Consider the following 15,610-nt stretch of genomic DNA (forward strand, 5'->3'; position numbering starts at 1 on the left):
TTTTCCCCCTAAATAGTAACAACTAATTTTCCTGTTAAACATAAAAAAGAAATGTGTCTGTACATATGTGTGTGTATTTGTGCTTATGTACGTATATACATATGCATATATATGTTATATATACATATGTGAATGCAAGTATGTATATATTAAGGAAACACACCAAAGTATCAATAGTGGTTATTTCTGGATGGTGGCTTTTTCCAAATTCTCTGATTAAAAAAATTACTTTTATTAACCAGGAAAACAAAACCCGCTAATAGATGTTATTTTTAAATGATAGGAAGGGACAGGATTTTTAGATGGTTGCTGAGGCCCACCCTCTGTGTGACCCAAGAGCAAGGGGACAAGCATGTGTCCGCTAGGGAACAGGTGACCAGTGTCTCAGCATCTCAAGATGAGGCAGCGTGGCCAGAGAGGGAACTGGGTGATGTGCAGGTCGGGCCAAGGCTGTGAGCTGAGGAACTGGCAGCTTTGTGAGGGTCAGGAGCCCTGGTCAGTGAAAGGAAGGAGCAGGAACAGCTGGTGGGAGGAGGCTGAGGGTGATAAGGAGATGAGGGGAAACTTGAAACACACTTTCAAGTTCCTGAAGAGCCATGCCGTGGGAGAGAGGGGAAGCAGACGTGTTTTAAATTTGGTTTTCATGCCCTGTGTTTCCAGAGCTGCTCAGTGTGGGGACACTGGAACCCAGGTTAGGAGGACATGGAGAGCTTTCATGAGGGACAAGGGTGACCCCTGCCTGGGCAGCAAGGTTTCAAGCAGCAGGGGCATCATTCAGTCAGGACGCTTCTCTTCCCCACCTCCCACATGCCCCCCATCATCCCTCACCTTCCCCAGTCTGAGGGCAGAGGGAAGGTGTCCTGATAAAGAGGCAGTTTCTGAGCTTTCTGAACTTGAAACAAAACAATCACACATGAAACATACTGTCGGGGCTGCTTCTCCGCACTGCCCAGCCTCCTAGCCCCCAGAGGGCTCCCTGAGCGGAGCAGGAGGTGCAGAGAGGAAAGCAGGGAGACGGCACCTCCTCTTTCTCGCTGTGGCCTGTGTCTTTTCTCTGGGGAGGGGTGGAGGCAGGGAGCACCCCCAGATCTCAGAACACGGAGCCTCAGGGTCAGCAGGGGCAGCAAACACGCATCCAGAAGGAGACCTTTCAGGCAGAGTAGAAACATGAAGAGCAAATCAGAACATCACAGAATCCATCCCAGAAACAGAGCTCAGCTGAACATCCATGTCACGTTTTTTTGTTTTTGTTTTTTTTGTTTTGTTTTTTTTTTGCCTTTTCCATATGCACAATTTATATTTTTACTATTCTACACCTCAGTTTTTAATTCCGATGGCTACACCAATGGAAATCTCCAGTCTGGGCTCTAGTGTGAATTTGAGGTGGAGGAACACGAATAGCACCAAGTCCCCACCCAGGACACCGCCCTGCCCCATCTCATGGGACAGATGCCAGCCCTTCCCTCAGAGGTCCCACTGTAACTGGGGGCCGAGAAAAGCATAAGGCTGCCTGCGAGGAAGCTACCTTTGACATAAGTGACTGGCAGTGACTTCCGCCATCCGCCCCTCTTACTGACCTCCTAATAGGAGCCGGTATTTTACGTACAATCTCTCATTTGATCCTCCCAATAACTCTTCAAGGTAAGTATCATTATCCTCATTTTGCAGAAAACATACTCAGAGAGGTTAAATAACTTGCCTGGGGTCATACAACCAGAAAGTGGCAGAGCTGAGATTTGAACCCAGGTCTTCCCTTGGTGTCTGTTATGCACACTGCCTTCCACTGGCCGAATTCACTAAAGAAAACAATCAGATGATTTGGGCAAAAACACACAAAGTAACATTTTGGCCCAAATGGTGGGAGTACTATCTCATTTCCCCCTTCCTGAGCCACTGAATGAAACACACTGGATCAAAAGACCAAGAACATTACAGTTCCTTGTGTTGCACGTGTCAGTTGCCCACTGCCCCCTGTGCCTCACAGAGCAAGGCATGAGTCAGGAGTCTAGAGGAGACTGTTTACTGTGCCTCAGCCACTGGGGTTGTAATTCAGGCATATCTCTGCTTCACTGATTTCCTAATCCATCAGACAGGAATATCCAGAACATAGAGTCAACTGAAGATGCATTTTAAAATATATTACAAAATAGTTGCCTCAAACTCTTTATGGAACGAGAAAAAGTATAAATCTACAATACAATAAATATGTTCCCCACTGGCGGCTATTTTTATTTCACTGGATGTCCAATGATGTCTCTTGTGTACCCAGGGATGGGAGAATATCTCTCTATAGCTCATATTATGAGTGCCTAGTATTAGAATGGGACCTACAGTATATTGAGTAAATATGTAAAGCAGTTATATCATATGAAGGGGTCTAGACCTGAATAGCGAGAGATGGGCGAAATCCCAACAGAGACTGCTCCCACTCCCCAAATAGAATACCGGGAGGCCTGGTTAATAAAAGCCACTGTCCTGTCGAAGGGGGACTTGCTGATTCTTGCCCTTCATGGAAAATGCTGAAGACGTGGGCTTTGGACAGTGTGTGCTGCAGATGTGAGAAGGCCGTTCAGACACTGCAGCCCTCAGGTGTCCCCGTGAGAGAATGGCTGGGGCACAGAAAGGCCTCGGTGCCAAGATGGCGAACCAGGGGCATTAGGATTACCAGGGAAGTGTTTCAGAAAGCTGATCCCAAGCCCTACCCTGGCCTACAGAACCAGAGTGCCAAAGATACAGCGGGGTTGCATATGGACGAATGTGTGACCTCCAAGCTGAGAGTTATTTTCTAAAAGAAATCATCAGTGTTTCAGAAGCAATTAATGACCTTCTTTTATCGCACTTCCACTTCCACTTCTCCCACTCATCCTTTCCCTAGACCAGATTTGATTTTTTTTTTTTTAAGTTATCTCAATGAGATTGTGAAGGACTGTCACTTATCTATGCATTGGTGCTAATCACTCTTGCAGTGCACCACCAGGCGAGGTAAAACCCTGGCTTCCTATGTAAAAGTGTCTGTCTTTTCTCAGGGTGTTAGTGAGCATGTTCAGTTTGCCTGCATGCATCTTAGATGTCTCACATATCAAACCATCACCAGACAGATTTGCAGGGGCACAGAGGCGATCACAACGTGCGGAGGGTTTAACAGGGGAGACAATTCTTTTTATGCAAATCCTCAGGAACATATATAATGAAGTGACCCAAACCACTTCTAGCTAGGTCCTCCAGGATAAGATGGATCCTCAAAATATATGAGGGGTGCTTTCCAAGACCTCTGGAATCCACAAGCATACAAATCCCACTTAGCAGATGGAGTCTCCGTGACAAGAGGCAGTGTGGCACAGTGGGGAGGGATCACTTTGAATCAAACCAGCCTTGGCAGCGATCTCACTGCTCCACTTGCCAGTTGTATGATCCTGGGCAGGACCTCTCAGTGTTTCAGTCTGCAAAATGGGGGCAATAGTATTATCCGCCCCACAAGGTGTGTTGCAAATGACATGAAACAATGCAGGCCAGACCCTTAGCTTGTTGCTAGGTGCATGCTTAATATTCAACAACCATCAACTGTTAATAATAAGGCTAATAAAAATAATGACACAAATTAGATATTAGTAAAAATGACAGTAAAAATATTTTTAAGAACTGTTCTCCCCTTCAGAATTTTAACAACTGGATAAAGAATGTCAAACTCAGTGTTTCTAAAACTATGAAATTCTGCTGCTAAAATGAATTCTATGGACCGTACAGCACATCTATAAACTAAAGAGAAAGTGACAGTGAATTATGTTGTGGGGGACAAGCTAATCCTGACAGCTGATACCACTCCCCACTGACCCCCACAAATGTAACCTGATATGGAAACTGACAGACCCTGCTCCCTGGTAAATGTGAGCTAGGTGGTCACCTCCACCGTCACTAATGCCTGTGGACAGCTCCTGGCTGTCTTCAGATTCTCATTTCCATTCTGCATCCTAAGTATCCTGTCTTCCTCATGGCTCAGGGTAAGCACCATTTGAATTTGATGCTGAGATGTTTTCTCTCCCTTAAGGACCAGTTTTTGCCCTGCTGGAGTTCTTACTATGAGAATCTGAAATTGTTTTTTTATTTCTATATGGCAAGTGTGATGGAGCCTTTGACATCATGAGCCACCGTCAAATGGGAGAGCATGCTCTTTAATTTACCTTGAACTTTTCTCCTGGCTAGGAGCCATTGCTGTTTAGACCGTGTCACTCCTCTCGTTCCACTAGAAGTTGACTTTCTTTGAGGGACCACTGTTCTTAAAGAAACAGGACTCATTACTTCAGATGGCCCAGTAGAGCGGGTATAACCACACTGGAATATGTAAATGTGGAAGCTGGTCTGTATCGTGACCCATCTATTCGCTCACTCTCACTCAGTGACCCACTCCCTCAGCCGGCCTTGCAGCCCGCACGAACCAGCCTCATGCCTCCAAAAAAATTACAGATTACCACATGCCGTGGACCCTACAAACACTTGACAAATGAATTACATTACTGCTAAAGCTCTACACCAGGGGTCCCCAAACTTTTTACACAGGGGGCCAGTTCACTGTCCCTCAGACCATTGGATGGCCAGACTATAAAAAAACCTATGAACAAATCCCTATGCACACTGCACAGATCTTATTTTAAAGTAAAAAAAACAAAAACAGGAACAAATACAATATTTAAAATAAAGAACAAGTAAATTTAAATCAACCAACTGACCAGTATTTTAATGGGAACTATGCTCCTCTCACTGACCACCAATGAAAGAGGTGCCCCTTCCGGAAGTGTGACGGGGGTCGGATAAATGGCCTTAGGGGGCCGCATGTGGCCCGCAGACCGTAGTTTGGGGACCCCTGCTCTACACCATAAACGGGTAAACTTGTCTAAGTTTCTTTCCCGAAATGGAATGTCATAGCAAGACCTGTAGGTAGGGCATAGGGACCCTGAAAGGGTCGAAACAAGAAAGCAAAACAAAAAAACCCCAAAGAGGTATAAAAGAAACACTAACAATCACTGCCACTAGGACCTCATATTTAACGCATCTCCGTTTATATTAGTCCTGGCTCTACTCCTGCTGCTCTATCTGGGATGCTGGGAAGCCACAGCAGGCCTGTCACGTGCAGAACTAATGCAAGGAACAGTGTTTGAATTTGAGCCCTAACAGTGTTAGCAGAAGCGGCCAGTCAGATCGTCCCTCCGACCCTGGACCTGGTTGGCTTCTTCTGAATGTTCAGACCCAGGCCTGTCTGCCAGAGAGCACTGCTCCCTCCACTCCCTCTTCTAAGTGAATGTTGTGTGTTTGCCACATCGCACTCTGTGCACTGGGTTGCTAGAAATACAGTAGGTTGCACTGATGATTTAACTCTGTGTTCTATAAAGGGCTATGTGATCTCATGCAAATTTTTGCTAAGTCATATGCAAATCACAGAGCCCGGCCCTTTTCTTAACAGGATGGCAACCTGGCTCCTCGGTGGCACCTGGGACCTGGAGATCCTTTCTCCACTTACGTTTAGCGCGCAGCCTGGGACTTGTCCCTGCAGCTCTCCGGGTTAGCCGTGCCGCCGTTGAGACCTCCCACCTGGACTCCCATCACCCACCTCTCTTGAGACTGCTCTGGCGGGGCTGGTGTGGGGTGCAGCCTTTGCTCAGAGGGCACCATGTTCAGCAAAACCTGTCCACCTGGGCCATGGGCTCACCCCTCAGGGCTCCCTGATTCTCTACTGGGTACAATTTGATGTTGCCAAGCTTCTCTCCAAAGTCTAAAAATGTGGGAGGCTTCACAATGCAAGGTACTTCCCCCAATGCCCAGTCTGAACACCAGGTACTCCAGGCCCTCGCTGCCCTGAGGCCTGCGGTGTGAGTGGACAGGTTCACGAGAGGCAGACACTTGTCTCTGGAGTTTTTCTCCAGTTGAATGTTTCTAGTATTTTCAGTAGCCCCCAATCTGGAAAATCCCATCGTTCTGAGCTAGCCTGCCTACCCCGTATCATGAAAAAGTGGGAGGAGGAAAAGGGAATGGTTTATGGGAGAGAAGAGGAGGTGACCTCTAGCTGTTCCCAAACCCTGGCAGCAAGCACTTCCCCGGCACACGCTGTCTGCTGCAGCCTACCCAGGCTTTGTCAAGATCTTCTCGTTTCTTCCCAACCTCACGCACTGCTGAGGTGTCCACCCTCCTAGCCACCCGCTGCATTCAGACTACCCTGTTAGGGGGTGGACAGGAAATAGGAGAAGAAATAAATGAAACACTCTGGCCACATGCTGGTCATTGTTGAGACTAGATGACAGGTACATGGGCGTTCATTATACCATTCTCTCCACTTTTGTATATGTTTGCAATTTTTCATAATAAAAAGTTAAAGAATAAAAAAAGTCCTTCAGCTTCTGAGACACTTAAGAGAGAGCCCCAACCCCTAACACTGAGTTTCCTGGAAACCCCACACTATGACAAGAGATAAAGATGATTCTATGACATATAGATGTATATATATATATTCATTTTCTAATTTTTTTAAGGCCCACTGCTTTATTTTCAATAGACTAAACCTTATTTCTAAGAGGTCCCAAAGTTGGGCTTATTGCCTCCAGCTGGGTTTTGGGGGTGGGATGCGTGAAGGGTTCCTCAAAATCCTGAAAGTTTACACTTCCGTGTGTCTCACAGTCTCGCTGTGAGGACGGGACTTGTTCAGTGTCACTGAACTTTGAGGAGGAAACACACTGTTGATCACAGTGTCATACTCTGGAATTGCACCTGGCTCAGGAAAGGACGGTCTTTGTACTTGAATTTCAATCCAATGGAGAATCTTAACACGGGCATTTGCATGACTGAGAATTGCTGCTGTCTCCCCACCCCCCACCCCACTCCCGCCCCCATATGTCACTTTCTTGAATGTGTTCTAATAAAATGATTCTAAAGCAGGCTGTTGATATACAGTGATTTATCAATGCTTTCGGCTGAGTGCTAAGGCCCTTAATTTTCAACCAAGAACCCACCCCATCCCACTTTCTGGAAAGAGCTGTCTAGCTGGGAACGGATGCTGTGAGCATACGTCTGGCATGATGGCGGTACCACTGCAGTTACAATCACTAGTAATTATTTCAACCACAGCAGTTTTGACTTCCTGTTGCCTGGCGGCAGCATTGAGTTTCCAGAGTAAAGATGGCCATATGCAGTAGGTGCTTGAGGAGGAGAAAGTGGAGGAGCAGGAGTAGAAAGCTGTCCACCCGGGAGGGAGCGGAGGCGGGAGCGTTGGGGAGGGAGAGACACAGGCTGCCGATGAGAGAAACAGGCAACATTCAAACTGTTCAGGGATGAATCTCCGCACATTGAAATGGTAATCAGCTGTTAAATCTCATTTACAAAATGGCACCTTAGCAAGTTATAAATCTCAAGATCTCATTAAGCAAACTGGAAGCAAAAGGAGAAAATATATATTTCCAAAGGTAGATATTTTGAGAAACACCTTTTATCCTCATCTTTATCGCCGTTCAGCCTGACAGGTCAGGGCAGTGCCATGGGCCAGTACCAAACCGGGGCCAGGTCTCCAGGAAAGGAGGCAGTGTTAAGAGCCTGACACGCAGCAGGGCAGGCAGAACCAGACAAGGAGACTTCCATTTTCCATTTACCCGGCACATTTCTCATACCAGAGGTAGGAGTGGGGCACTGGATACATGTCATCTCCTCTCATCTTCACAGCTGTCTTGAGAGGCAGGCAGTACTGTCTTCATCTTCTAGATAAAGAGCCTGAAGCTAAGGGAAGTAAATAACTTGTACAAAGTCATAAAGCTAGGAAAAGAGCAGATCTGTGATTCAAATTCAATCTCTGCCCGCAAATAACCCGTGCTTTCTCAAACCACAGGGCCGGTGGCCCCCTGCCCAGGCTGGACTCTCCCTGTATACTGCCCTGGTCCGCACTTGAATAAATTGCGCAACTTCTTCTGGGGGCGAGGGAAAGCCAGCGCGGGCTCTTCCTTGTGTGGTTGGAGATCCCTCCCAGGCCAGGGTCTTTGCAACCCCCACCCACACACCTGTGACGTCATGTGTGGAGCACAGGCTGCTGAGGCTGGGATTTGGTTTCCACAGGGATGTGCTCACTCCTCAAATGCCTACAGTGCTCAGCATTATGAATTAGGTGGGCAAATACGTACAGAGTAGAATCAGCCCCTGCTTTCACAGAGCTTACCAGGAGAAGAACAGATGTTAATCATGTGACACATGAATGGATATGTAATTACAACTGGAAGGGACCTTGGGGGTCATTGAGATCAACAGATGAAACTGGGACCCAGAAACGCTAAGCAGTTTGCCCAAGACCATATAGCCCGTTACGGTAGAATGAGGACTGCCCTTGGTTTTTATTCGCAGGCAGCTTTTTCCTCTATCACGTCACACCCCAATCTGTCGGGCACCCATAGACAGGCCCCAGCCCCTTCCCGCCATATGAACATGTTGGGCAATCAGTACACAATTCCCGTACCTAACTAAGAAAAGCCAGGTGGCACATTTTGTAATGATAAACAGCCACCTGCAGATGGCATTTACCAAGCCTTGTTTGCAGAGTTATTTCAGAGCCCACAGCCGGGACAGAGCGGCAAGCCTCCACACTGTAGCAATGCTGCCTAAGAAGGATGCTCGCGGGCATTCTGATCTGACCCCAATAGTTTTCATCTCCCAGTTCAGTAGTCATTCATTCACTCATTCACTCGGAAAATGTTTATCGAGCGAGCACCCACGGAGTGCCAGGCAGTTCTCAGAGCTGGGGACACAGCGGTGAACAAGGTAGACTGCCCTTGTGGAGCATACATGCTCGCTGGGGGAGACAGACAATAAATAAATAAATAAACAAACAAACAAACAAATAAATAAGTGAATAACAGCATCTTAGGTGATAAGAGAGGGATGTAGGGAGTACCCAGAGGTGGTAAAGCATTTTGTGGTTGGGAAAAAGATCTCCCTAAGGAAATGAGGTAGTGGGTCATCATTTTAAACACACACACACACACACACACACACATCCACACTCACACCCACATGCACGTAGCTGCACCGTGTGGTTTGAAAAGTCCCATAAATCTTCCTCTCCTGCCTTCAGAAAAATAAAGGCTTCTCAGCAGCAGGTCCCAGAGCCCAATTCCCAGCTTTCCCTTTTTCCCTTTGAGCTAAAACAGTGATTCTCAACCCTGAGTATACATCAGATGCACCCAGAGGACTTGTTGAACCGCAGACTGCTGGGCGCACTGCCGCAGTCTGTAACTTAGTAGGCCTGGGGTGGGTCTATGAATTTGCACTTCTAGCAAATTCCCAGGCGATACTGATGCTGCTTGTCCAGAGACCACACTTTGAGATCCTCTGGGTAAAGGAAGCCATTCTAACTGTTAGATCCCTGTAACAGGGATTATTGCCTGAGGAAGGATGCATCCATTCAGTACGATCTATGGGTCTTATCAAAGTAGCTGTCCCAAGCGCAGGATCCTTAGCAAAGGGGATCTTTTCTAGCTGGGGTAAGTTTCAGAAGCCACTGCCTGAGACCCCCAAGCATTGAGGAGTCAGGACAAAGAACAGATCCTGAGACAGTGGTACAACAACATCTCATTGCTTTCCTGTCCATGCTCTGCATTCCGCGACATTTAATACTTTACACATCCTTTGTCCACCACTGTCTTGTGACACAGTTAACCGGTTAGGTAGGCAGAACAGGTGTCACTATTACATTTTATAGATTAAAAGAATTTGAGATACAAAGAGATTAGATGGCCTCCCTTGGGCACCGCGGATGAGAGCCGCAGCTGTCCTGTACCCAGCCCAGCGTCCTTTCTTCTCTAACTCTTCCCAACACCAGCTAGAGCCTTCCCCTCCGGCTTCTACCCTGGGCTCTTAACATCCAGGACGTGTTTAGTCACTCTTTGCCTGTTGCTCTGATCAAAATCTCACTTGCTGCAAGCAGATTACTCATGTGGGTGATTAACTGTGGCAAATGGTAGGCCCTGCATGAGTTTTCTCTGCCAAAAACACACTTCTCTTCTACCACCAGGTCTTGTTCAGAGAAAATGCTAACTCGTTTCAGGATTAGCCTAAGCTAAGACTGATCGTTAGGAAAGCAGACCCGCGGGAGCAGAGCACACATAATGCTCTCCAAAGACAAGCCGGGAGGGCACTGTGATTATTGTACCACTGCTTCCATTCCATTAGGCGGGTAATTGAGTTGTCTGTATTGCTAACGCACACAGCAAGATGAGAGTGGGTTTTGTGAAATGTGATGGCTGGTGAACCACATTTTCAGGTATTTAAATATACTCCTCCCCCCAAAATCATGTACCTGAAAGCTACCGTATCCTTCAGGACCTGCCCTCTGGTTATTCTGTCCAGTTCTGCTCCAGTTCCACACAGGCCGTGCGGCCCCTCCCCTCCCCCGAGTCTCACAGAGAGGGCCCATGAGTGACAAGGGCTGTCTCTCATCAGCTTCCATCCTGTTCTTGACCATCAAGAGCTTAAGGTTTTAGAAATTTAATTTCTAGAACTGCCCTCCTGGTCTCTCCAGCCATTGATATTCTGGTCTCTTCCTCTGGTTTGGCCACTGGGAACACTCATTGATTCAGTAAGCACTCACTGAGCACTTCATGTGGACCAAACCTGTAAGGGCCGCCGCAGAGGCTACCACAATGAGTTAGATACAGCCCTGTCCTCAAGGAGCATGCCATACCCTAGAGTCACTCTGAAAATTATGCAGAATAATCAACATTCAAGTAGATTCTAGATGTAGATGACCAACCCGTGGGAGCTTCTCCTCCACTCTTATTTTCTGTACTCACTTTGTGCTGAAATAAAGCTAATTGATGAGTTATGTTTGCTTCAACATAAAGGACAGAAAACAGGGCTGGGAGGAAGAGTGGGGTGAGGCAGAAGCCCTGCTCTGCAGTTCCGAGCACACATGGCGCTCTGTCAGCACCCCCGGCACGGTAACCACGGGCGGTGGGACCTCAACTCTGCTGTCCGTATTGCGCATGCGAGTTATAGCGAACTGAAGATGTGAGGGCCATAAAGCTTGGGTGATCAGAAATTCCATATTGATGAAAGATCCAGTGTGAATGTGTTTTTTGCTTTGTTTTAGGTTTGAAGGGATGCTGTACAAACGACTATTTTTTTAAAATTATTTTTATTATTTATTCATTTTAGAGGAGAGAGAGAGAGAGAGAAGGGGGGAGGAGCAGGAAGCATCAACTCCCATATGTGCCTTGACCAGGCAAGCTCAGGGTTTTGAACCGGCGACCTCAGCATTCCAGGTTGACGCTTTATCCACTGCGCCACCACAGGTCAGGCAAAACGACTATTTCTTAAAAAATATAATTCATGCCTACTGCAACCCAGGGACTGAGCATGTAAGAAAATAGATTGGGCTGGGGGAGATGGAGTGGGATGGAGGGTTCACTTAGTTGGGTCAGCACGAGAGAATATATGAGAAGAGATGCAGACGATAACCCAACCATGTGGGAATGCATGTCTCCACACAAATGCGCATACACAGAATGGAATGGAGGACCAGTGAAAAGAATATTATGAGGATGTGAGTCCTTTAAATAAATTCCAAATTTATAATCCAGAAAGGAAGACAAGTTTCGAAAACCCAAAGCACGGTCAGAAAATAAGGATCAGGCTGCAGTTCTGGTAACCAAGGCACTGAAGAAGCACCCCTGAGCCAGGCGCCTGTGCATGTGCACCTGCTTCCACTCCCTCCGCTCCTGATGGGGCCGCCCGGGGCACACCCCGCTCTGCTTTAGGTGGGCTGTGTGAGCGGTGGTTCCCAGACGGGGACTCAGGGCAGGTGTGCACCTGGATCTCGGATCTGTGCTTTGGGCCCTGTTTCTGGCACCTCTGCCACCTGGAGAGAGGTTTTTTTTGTTTTGTTTTTTGTATTTTTCTGAAGCTGGAAACGGGGAGAGACAGTCAGACAGACTCCCACATGCGCCCGACCGGGATCCACCCGGCACGCCCACCAGGGGCATGCTCTGCCCACTAGGGGGCGATGCTCTGCCCCTCCAGGGGGTCGCTCTGCCACGACCAGAGCCACTCTAGCGCCTGGGGCAGAGGCCAAGGAGCCATTCCCAGCGCCCGGGCCATCTTTGTCCAATGGAGCCTTGGCTGCGGGAGGGGAAGAGAGAGACAGAGAGGAAGGAGGGGGGGTGGAGAAGCAAATGGGCGCTTCTCCTATGTGCCCTCGCCGGGAATCGAACCCGGGTCTCCTGCACGCCAGGCCGATACTCTACCGCTGAGCCAACCAGCCAGGGCCTGGAGAGAGTTTTCACAGCACAGCTGCTGTATCCAGCTTCCCAGTGACCATCAGGGGTGCAAGTGACGTGATGATACAGCCAGGCCCATGGTGGGTGGGTGTGGTCATGGGTAGTGGTTGCCGCAGGTTTAGAAATAGAAGTTATGAGTAGCGGGTCTCCGTGTATCTGCCTTTGCGTTTCTGGAATGGTAGAATAAGGAGTGTTATCCTACTTGTAGGGCTGTCCAGGGATGCTGTTGCCTGTTGATGGTGACTCTTTAATGGGCCTGACACCTGAGCGTAGCGTGGAGTTTTTCAATACGGCTGTGCTGGATTCTGCGGGCTGGCAGTGATGGCGCACAGCAGGCGAAGGGAAGTAGGGGGGCAGGGGCAGGACCGAGGCCCTTCGATGGTGAAGCAGGGTGTAAATTCACTGGTGTGGCACTCTCACTCCGAGAGTGACCCGTGTGTGTGGCACTCCGGGTGTTGCGCTGGCATCTCCTAGACTCACAAGGACTTGCCTGGGCGTCTTGGCGCTGAAGGAGCAAGCTGCTGCCAAAACTCATTTACACAGCTCAGTTCTTCAAGGCCGGCCGGAAGTCAGCAGTGTAAACAGGAGGCTTTGTACTTCCCACATTCTTTGGCATTTTCATTTGGTATTGAAAATAATGACATGTTGCTTTATTTTTTTGGTATGACTGAGACGATCCAATCAACCAAATTGTTGGAAAGTTCTAGATATAGGCCTCAAGGCCAGGCCATCAGAAATGATCTAAGTACACTCTGTCCACAGTGCCCGGCTACACCAGCATGCTTAGAAACGTAACGAGTCATTAAAGAGGGAGGCCCCTGGGCCTGACCTGTGGTGGTGCAGTGCGTAAAGCATCCACCTGGAATGCTGAGGTCGCCGGTTTGAAACCCTGGGCTTGCCTGATCAAGGCACATATGGGAGTTGATGCTTCCTGCTCCTCCCCACTCTCTCTCTGCCTCTCATTCTCTCTTTCTCTCCCTCTCTGCCCACCTCTCTAAAATAAATTTGAAAAAGTAATCATAAATAAATAAATAAGAGGGAGGCCCTTGCAGGTCCTGAGACTGGTGTTGCAGAATATAAGTGGTGACTGATGTTCCAGCTTATGGCTCAGCACAAGGCTGCTTCCGGGGCTGGACAGGGAGGGGTACAGCCCGGGAGAGGCCATCAACCCAGTGCTTCTAACTCCCAAGGAAGGACTTTCTCAGAAATTAAGGTGAGAAAGTAAATAGCCCAATTAGTCTGATGGTGTTACAAAGATGATTGTTTCGACTGTCATTACATGTCATTTTCCCATCATGCCTAGACCTCAGTTTGGCTATAATTATTAGAAATCTGGCTAACTGGTTTCTCCTGGATTAAATGTCTCACAGAAGCATGCATATACCAGCAGAGGTAGGGGTAGGGTACAGGGGGTTGAGATAGGATAGTATCAATAGTTACATTGGACACATTGGTCCCAGGGGTTTCAAAGGTTATACCCAAAGTAATGTGATGATTTAGGTTCTAGAGTATACCCCCAATTATCAGAGACTATGGGAAAGGCCAGTATATCCTCAGAGATCAACAGGGGGGCCATCTGTCCAAAAAACAAGAGAATGGATATTCTTAATAATTAGTGACTCTTGATAATACTAGATCCATCGTGCCATTTATTCATCAACAAATATTTATTGAATGTATACTATGTGCCAAACACTACATTAGACTGCAACAACAACAAAAAGACAAAAATTTTGACCCTCGTGGAGCTTACATCCTTGTGGGAATTGGACAAGTAAATGGGCCTGACACCGAGCATAGCGGTAATGAATGAGGCTGTGAGTGCTGGGGGGGCACACTCCTCTGCTAGGAACACACACCAGGCTTTAGAAATCTCTCTTCATTACTCCTTAAAAACCGTGAAGACTTAGGGCAGGGTGGTCTTACCTAGGGACAGGCAGGAGCTCTCAGGTAAGATGGCCTCTCCCCTAAGTTTCATGTCTCCATTGGAGCCAAGAAGGTGCCCAGGAATGTACCCCAGAAGTAAAGTAGGACACCAGACTATCCCCCCAGCCTCCACCAGGAGTCAAAGGGAACCCTAGAAGTAAAGTAGGACACCAGACTATCCCCCCAGCCTCCACCAGGAGTCAAAGGGAACCCTAGAAGTAAAGTAGGACACCAGACTATTCCCCCAGCCTCCACCAGGAGTCAAAGGGAACCTTTTCCATGGAGTAGTAGCCTAGGTTAGAGGAATCTGGACTTGATTCAGAGTGATAAGGATCTCACCTATGGTGTGATCAAAATAAATCCAGGTATGGTCCAAATATAAAGTGAACCTAAGAACCTAGAGTTTAGGGAATACACTATTCATAAATTTCTGAAAGCTCAAATGGGGCATTGCACATTCTGAGGAGTGTGATAAGGTATTTGTTTTGTCCGTAATTGGTTTAGAATATGAATTCCCTTTGATTACCTTCTTCAATTCCCAGCAGGCTGCAGGGCCCTTCAAGTATAACTTGATAAAGGTTCAGCAGCAGCAGGAAGAATGGTTTCCAACCACACCTGGTTGGGGTGAGCCCCAGTCACCAGTACAAGGGCAGAGAGAATTCTAGCTTTTTATCACCAACAGCAGAGGCCCCAGAGACCCAGTGAAGAAGTGTAAACATTCAGGTCAGAGTCTAGGGCCCATGTAATAGATGAGCTCAACCCAGACAGCAGGAAGTATGCTTGCTTACAATTGTAATATAAACGTAGCTTCCCCATTTCGTCTTCCCAAGCCCCACTTAGGACCCATTAAACTCGGGCAGCAGATTTGAGAGTTAGGGAGAAGCTGGCTCTCTCCTCCCCGCTGCATCAGTACGCCCTCAGAAGACAAGCTTTTGAGATTAAAGCCCAGTGCTTTAATGAAAGAGGAGCTCAGAGTACCAACACACACATATCCTTTCATTTGTTGGGCAGTTTGTTGTGTTTCATCTACTAATGCTAAGCCTTATCTCTGGAGAGATACCTTGCAACACAAAGTCCAGAGAGTTGGCTGTCAGAGATGTATAGAAAAATTAGTCTCATATTGTATTAGTAGCTCCTCCAGAAAAGAGCTGCATGGGAGCTCAGGTCTAGGTCCGGGAGCCAAGTGGTAAATGACAAAGTCACATTCTCCATATGGCTATGAGAAATCAAATGTGGCATTTCATTATTTTCTGTTTTCTTTGATCAACACATGTGCTCACCAGGGGTGTTCATTCTTGGATAGGTCAACCATCATTTGTTTTGAACATGACTCAGGCCTCATCTATAGGATGCAAAGCTTTTGAGTGTGCATGTAAATGTAAGCTGGG

General features: G+C 47.5%; 2 protein-coding genes across 7 annotated transcripts in view; both read left to right on the plus strand.

Annotated features, from left to right (window-relative positions):
• Positions 1–5,669, plus strand: part of LOC136379840 (kalirin) — a 635,535-nt gene extending 629,866 nt beyond the window's left edge. Inside the window, exon 35 of the transcript XR_010746806.1 lies at positions 5,655–5,669. The gene's annotated coding sequence lies outside the window, so the exon portion shown is untranslated. The remainder of the gene's footprint in view (positions 1–5,654) is intronic.
• LOC136379841 (kalirin-like) overlaps positions 1–15,610 on the plus strand; it is a 231,801-nt gene that overhangs the window by 11,750 nt on the left and 204,441 nt on the right. The window lies entirely within an intron of this gene.

This window comes from Saccopteryx leptura, chromosome 8 (genome assembly GCF_036850995.1).
Source record: "Saccopteryx leptura isolate mSacLep1 chromosome 8, mSacLep1_pri_phased_curated, whole genome shotgun sequence".
Taxonomy (NCBI): domain Eukaryota; kingdom Metazoa; phylum Chordata; class Mammalia; order Chiroptera; family Emballonuridae; genus Saccopteryx; species Saccopteryx leptura.